Source organism: Pinus tabuliformis, chromosome X, assembly GCF_031772625.1.
Source record: "Pinus tabuliformis cultivar Carrire ecotype Pingquan chromosome X, CPIR1, whole genome shotgun sequence".
NCBI lineage: Eukaryota > Viridiplantae > Streptophyta > Pinopsida > Pinales > Pinaceae > Pinus > Pinus tabuliformis.
In genome coordinates this window covers 299918642-299925973 of record NC_142308.1, presented here as the reverse complement: position 1 = coordinate 299925973, position 7332 = coordinate 299918642, and the positions used below count along the sequence as shown (strand labels likewise).

At 38.0% G+C, this 7332-nt stretch overlaps 1 pseudogene; it reads right to left on the bottom strand.

The window, feature by feature from the left end:
- Positions 1-215: 215 nt before the first annotated feature.
- Positions 216-1672, bottom strand: LOC149139592 (E3 ubiquitin-protein ligase WAV3-like; annotated as a pseudogene).
- Between the last annotated feature and the right edge of the window lie 5660 nt (positions 1673-7332).

Below are 7332 nucleotides of genomic sequence, written 5' to 3'. Positions count from 1 at the left end.
ATAACTGATCCATAAAGCCTTGGGATGCCTACAAAGCCCTTCTCCAGATCCCCAATACAAGTTGGGCACTTGTCAAATCACCCATCTTCCAGTGCTCTAGCTTCTGCTATGGATTTTGCAGTGCAAAATTTGTTTCTTTTCCTGTCAACCTTAAGACAGATAGCCTATTCATCACTGCTAACATATTCAAGATGTTGAATAGATAGTTATGTCACTCATGTCTGAATAATTTCTTGTGAAACAAGATCCCTGTAAGAACAAATAACTTTTAACATTTTCATTTCATTAACAGTGGTGCTCTCTTCAGGTTTTCTAAATGGAGGAAGATTAACATGTACCAAGAACTCCCTCTCCTCCTCTTCATACAAGTCTCCAATATTTACCAATACACTCTGCCCATCATCTAGAATAGTGCCTACATAACTGCTTGCTTGCATGGCACTGAATTGCACTCCTGAAATTTCATATGTGACAGTAACCTGCATATACTAAATCACCACACTTAGCAAACCACCAATGCACTGTGCAAAAGCATCTTGAATAATACTTTTTGTCTCAATGAAGGAAAATGTGGCACTATAATTCTTTGATATGGAGTGCATGGATGTTGAATCTTGATCTGTCACAAATCCAAAAGTGCGTACAATGATCTATATGTTACGATGCTCTGTAGTTTTGCCTTATTGATCCTAGCAACAAGGACTGATAATCCAAAACACTCCTAGAATTTGACAAAATGGAAACCTACATGTGGTTTCTCACATTATAGGTATCCTTCCCATCCATGAGTAAAATGATACTACAGACAGCCAGCGGGTTTAACATTTTCATTTCATTAACAGTGGTGCTCTCTTCAGGTTTTCTAAATGGAGGAAGCTTAACATGTACCAAGAATTCCCTCTCCTCCTCTTCATACAAGTCTCCAATCTTTACCAATACCTTCTGCCCATCATCTAGAATATTTCCTACATAACTGCCTGCTTGTATGGCACTCAATTGCACTCCTGAACTTGCATATGTGACAATAACCTGCATATCCTGAATCACCACACTTAGCAAACCACCAATGCACTGTGCAAAATCATCTTGAATAATACTTTCTGTCTCAATGAAGGAAAAGGTGGCACCAAAAGTCTCTGATATGGAGTGCATGGATGTTGAATCATGATCCGTCACAAATCCAAAAGTGTGTACAGGGATCTATATGTTATTTTTCTCTGTAGGTTTGCCTTATTGATCCTGGCAACAAGGATTGATAATCCAAAACCCTCCTGGAATTTGAAAAAATGGAAACCTGCATGTGGTTTCCCACATTGTAGGTGTCCTTCCCATCTGAGAGTAAAATGATACTACAAACAAGGTTCTTCTCATGCCAGTCTTCCAGCACTTTGGCACCCTTTTTCAATCCTTCAGCAATGTTGGTTCCACCAGTGGACACTAGGCCATTCACTGCTTGCAAATAAAACTGCTGACCCCCCTCAGACATACATCGTAGAGGAAACAAATGCCTAGCAGTTGATGAGAAGACAATGACTGAAAGGCAGTCCATGGGGCCAAAATTATGAATCACGAAGCCCACAACACACTTCAATAGTGCCAGTTTTGTGCCTGCCATGCTTCCACTAACATCAACAAAAATTACAAGATCAATGGGGGCTCGATCTTTGGGCATATCAGGGGTTTGGGATGGATTTCCAGTATTCCAAGTTCTTTGGCTTTGTTGTTGTTTTGCACTAGAGCATGGATCTTTCAGATGTACCAGGAAACTGAAATTCCCAATAAAATTTAAGCATGGAATTCCGAAGAACGCAAGAAACATTTGTAACTATATAGATGTACTATCAACTTCTATGCCTTGAATCCCTTCACTTCCTTGTGCCAATTTTCCTCTTGAATCCATAGCCTATGAATTTCATGTTGCTATCTCAATTTCAACCAAAGTAGGTTCATTCCCATTTTCCCCACCTGGCCCATTTTCTCCACTTGACCAATGCTCCAATGGCTCATCATTAGCAAAAATAGCAGGGTCTGTAACATGTCTTACAACTTCAGGATGTGGGGGACAAGAAGGTGAGAAACAGGGTAAAATTGTAGTCCTACCATCTTGTTTTTGTGGCCAATTCAAAGGACTTATACATGCTCTGCAACGCACTCATTTTGAATGAATTCCTTGTAAGGGAACTTCTTCCCACTTGGCTCGACAAACTGGACACAACCTATTTCCATGCTTCACATTGGAAGCGATGCAAGTAAAGTGGAAAGTGTGGGAACACTTTGCAGTAAATAAGGCATGGCCATGGCCTGGTTTCATTGCATTAAGACATATTTCACAAGTTTTCTGCATCATAAAATGTATGCATTAGAGAACCAGATCTATATACACATAACCATGGTTTTACAATTTCTTCAAAACACCCAATAACCAAAGTAGGAAATTTCATCCAAAGAGATAAGAAGTTTAGAATTTCATGGTTCTTTTTGTTGAGAAAATTAATCAACTTGAAATTTTTGGAGAGAACAAGTGATGAGGTGTGGCCACAAAAAGGAATTTCTCTAAGCTAAATATGACTACTGTTTTGTCAAGGGAGATTTCTTTCAAATAGAATGGGTTTCCTAAGCAGCACAATACTAAATTCCAGTATCTATCTCCTTTTCTTTTCTTCCATTTTTCGAAGCAGTCTTGACCATCCATTAAAACCAAGAGCAGAAAAGAAAACAATAACAACAAAGGAAAAGGCTTGGCATTTTTTTTCTAGCTTCTTCAATGATAGCTTGTAAAGTGAAAATGTGGTAAATGGCTTGGTGGCCCTTTCTAAAGCCTACCCTCTAGCTCTGAGATTTCTCTTCTCCAAATTTGTTGATTAGTGCATATCAATCACCTCCTCATAAAATAATGCGTGTGCTCAATCACAACATCCCTCTTATTTTTCAGATCAATAATAATCATATATTTATGAATATGAAGAATAATGTTTCGTGACTAGGATAAAGGGAATATTTAGTATCATATTTCCATTTCTATAAATTGTATTCTAATTTGTGGAGCTTTGACCTTTTGCGTCTAATGTTCATCATGCGTCTGCAATGTTTGGTTTCAAATATGATGAGACTTGAGCATGAATTTGATAAATAATAGAGCTTCATTCTAACACATGTTGCATCGAGCCAGTATTTCACCTTTAACCATTAAGAGCACATAGTATTTGATAGACAAGCATGCCAGAACTGGGAACCACAATTGGATTGGGTTTACCATTTATGGTGGTGTGAACAATATCAATTTTCTCTAAATTTTGTTTCCATGTTGAATTTCCAAGAGATCATTCTTGTTTCTCGTGCTATAACATTTTGCAATTAGTAGGGGACAAAAACTGTCTCTATAGACTATAATATTCTAAGAAGTTTCACAGTTGATTTCCTACTTATGACATGACAATTGTACCAATTGTCTTTTGTCATTGCTCACGATCACAATTTCCATTGGTAGGAAATAAATTATGAGTCACGTAAAGGTGTTCAAGTTGTTGATTTTGGAATCAAAACAAACAATGAGAAAAAAATTGATCATATGCAGCTAAATCTTGGGGTTATATTCGATTGAAAACATAGGCTTTTATGTTTTTTTTATTACTTTGTTAATTTATGTCTTATAGCAATCAAAATATATGTTGTATACTTTTTGTCAGGATTCATGAAACTATTCAAGGCAATTTAAGTCAGGATTCACTAATCAAGATCCTATTGACTTTCACTAAGCCTAATAATGTTGTGGAACTACCTAGAAAAGAAGGGCCAACATGGACTGAGAGATAAGATAAATTAAGAATGCTCACTGGCATGAGAAATTCATTCCCATTTTTGAAAAATCAATGTTTTACCAACAACTGTTCATTTCAAGATTTTTCTTGAAAATAATATCTTTTGACTATGTTCTAGAGACGGATCATTCAAATTATGCCCCCTACCCCTATATCAGTGAAAGATTAGGTGACTATCACCACTAATATGCATAAAAGAGAGCCCATGAATTACATAAGTGCTCACTGTAGGTTTTAACCCCGTACAGAAATTACTTGCATACAAATTCTAAAACATAGAAAATAAACAATGCGAGAGCAGAACACATAAAACACATATACACAGAGATTTTCCCCTAGATCCCAAAACCGGGACTACTAGTTTGATTTTTTATTATGTTCCTTTCAATGTTATAATACATATTTATACATTCTGAAGCATCCAATACCATGGACCAAAAACCATCGCGTCCAAAAAACATGTGTGAAAATCATGCACAAAACCATAGGTGGGTCTGCCCAACCTAACATAGGGTCCAAAACCAAAATTTTCCGGGGCAGCGCCTATAAAATGGGGTTACAGGTGCCCCTCAAACCCCTTGTTAACTATGTGGAAAGAATATAAGACAACCCAAAATTCTCCTACTTGTTGTTTTCTTTCCACAAGGGGCCACAAGAGAGCTTAGTCATTTTTCCAGCCCTGAAATGCCCATTGTCTCTCTACACCAAGAGAACTTCTTAGAGGTCACAGATTTTGTCAATGCATCTGCATTATTCTTCAAATTGTCCACCTTTACCAGCAACACCTTTTTGTCTTCTATCATATCCCTCACAAAGTGATACTGAACATCAATATGCTTTGTCTTTGAATGATATGCAGGGTTCTTTGCCAAGAAAATTACACTTTGGCTATCACAGTCTATCCTTATAGCTTCCTATACTAACCCCATACTTCTGCAACCAAACTGCTTCCTTACTTGCATGAGTGGCTACCATGTATTCTGCCTCTGTAGTTGACAGTGCCACTAAAGATTGTTTCTTACTCATCCAACTGACTGCACCTCCAAATAGGTTAAACACATACCCACTTGTAGATCTTCTCTGATCCAGATCTCCAACCTAGTCTACATTAACAAACCCATGAATATCCAACACTCTGTCCAATACTGGTCTTTCTTGGTAGCACAAACCATAATCACTAGTGCCACGCAAATACCTGAGAACACGCTTCACTGCTGTCTAGTGCTCCTTCCCTCCTTTTGACATAAACCTGCTCAATACTCCCACTGCATGTGCAATGTCTGGTCTAGTATAAACCATTGCATACATTAGGCTACTTATTGCACTTGCATATGGAACATGGGACATGTCCTCTTCCTCTTCTTGTGTCTTGGGACACTGTTCAACAGATAACCTCACACTTGCAGGAATAGGAACCTTCACCGGTTTACTATCCTGCATATTAAAAATCTGCAATATTGTCTCGACATACTTCCTCTAGCTTAACCAGACCTTCCTCTTTACCCAATCTCTTTTTAATTTCCATGCACAAAATATAGTTTGCAGCACCAAGATCTTTCATGTCGAATTTGGAGGACAATTGGGTCTTCAAATCCTGGATAACTTCTTTGTCATTCCCAACCAACAACATATCATCCACGTACAAGACCAGATAAATAACACGGTCACCAATTAATTTAAAATACACACAGTGATCTTCTTTGCTTCTGGTGAAGCCAAGTCCCCGTATAAATGTATCAAATTTCTGATACCACATCCTTGGTGACTGTTTTAACCCATATAGAGACTTCTTTAACTTACATACCAGTTCTTTCTTACCCTTCACCACAAAGCCTTCAAGTTGCTTCATATAGATCTCCTCTTCCAGATCCCCATGAAGAAATGTTGTCTTCACATCCATCTTTTCTACCTCAAAATGAAAAGCGATAGCAACAGATAAAATTAATCTAATAGAAGTTACCTTGGCAACAGGAGAAAAAATATCACCAAAATCAATTCTCGGCACCTAGGAATAACCTTTTGGTACCAAACAAGCTTTATATTTCTCCACTTTTCCTTCTGCATTTGTCTTCTTTTTGAATACCCATTTTCTACCAATGGGTTTCCTTCTAGCCAGAAACTCCACTAGATCCCAAGCCTCATTTTTGTACAAGGATGTCATTTCATCAACCATGGTCTCTTTCCAGAGTTTTCCATCCTCTGAATCCATTGCTTCCTTCACAGTTCTGGGATCATCATCAGTAACAGACAAAGAAAAATTTGAACAAAAAGCAAATGGACTATACCTTTCTGGCTGCATTCTTTCTCAAACTGATCTTCTCACAACTGGAGTTTGTGGCTCTTCATCTTCTGATTCCTCCTCTGCTGTAAAGTTTAATTCTTCCTCCTTTAGCTCAAACTCTATATTCTTAGGTTCCTTTGGTTGGAATTCATGTTTAATAACATATTTCACCTCTCTGAACACAACATCTCAGTTGTACATAACCTTCCTTGTTACTGGGTTCCAAATCTTATAACCCTTTAAACCATCCTTATACCCAATAAAGATTCACTTTTCAAATTTACTATCCAACTTTGTTCTTTTCTCCTTTGGAACATGTACATATGCATCACATCCAAATACCCTCAGATGTGAAAGAGAGGGTTTCTTACCAGTCCATACCTCTTATGGAGTCTTATCCTCCAACACTGACCAAGGTGACCTATTGATCAGGTAACATGTAGTATCCACTGCCTCTGCCCAGAATTCCTGTTCTATCTCGGCACCACTTAGCATGCTTCTTGCCCTTTCCATCAACGTCTTATTCATTCTTTCTGCAACTCCATTTTGCTGAGGTGTATATGGAGTAGTCTTTTGCCATGCTATACCACACTTCTTGAAGAATTCTTCAAATTCCTTACTGCAAAACTCTCCACCATTATCTGTCCTCAACACCTTTATCTTCTTCTCTATCTGGTTTTCCACTAGAGCCTTAAATTCTTTAAACTTATCAAAGACTTCAGATTTCTTCTTAAGGAAATATATCCATGTATTCCTTGAGAAGTCATCTATAAATGATACATAGTACATGGACTTACCCAGTGATGGAACCTTCACAGGTCCAAACATATCACTTTGCACAAGCTCTAATATATGTTTCACCCTTTTACCACCAGAGGGGAAACTCACCCAATTCTGCTTCCCATATACACAATTTTCATAGAAATCAAAATCCAGAGAGCTATTGCTCATACCTTCTACCATACCTTTACCATGAAGTATTCAAAGGCCCTTTTCTCCAATATGTCCAAGCCTTTGATGCTATAGCATGGTCTTTTCTCCAGAGACCACTAGATTTTTTGCTCCACTTTCAGGAACCACGGAATTGTTGCACCCATCAACAACAGTGCTACCTTGCAGCTTGTACAAAGTTCCAATCCAAACTCCCTTGCATCAATACCAGTGCTCCTCGAACCATCTTGTAGGTATCCTTCTCGAACACTATTTTTACACCTACATCATCCAGCTTACTAA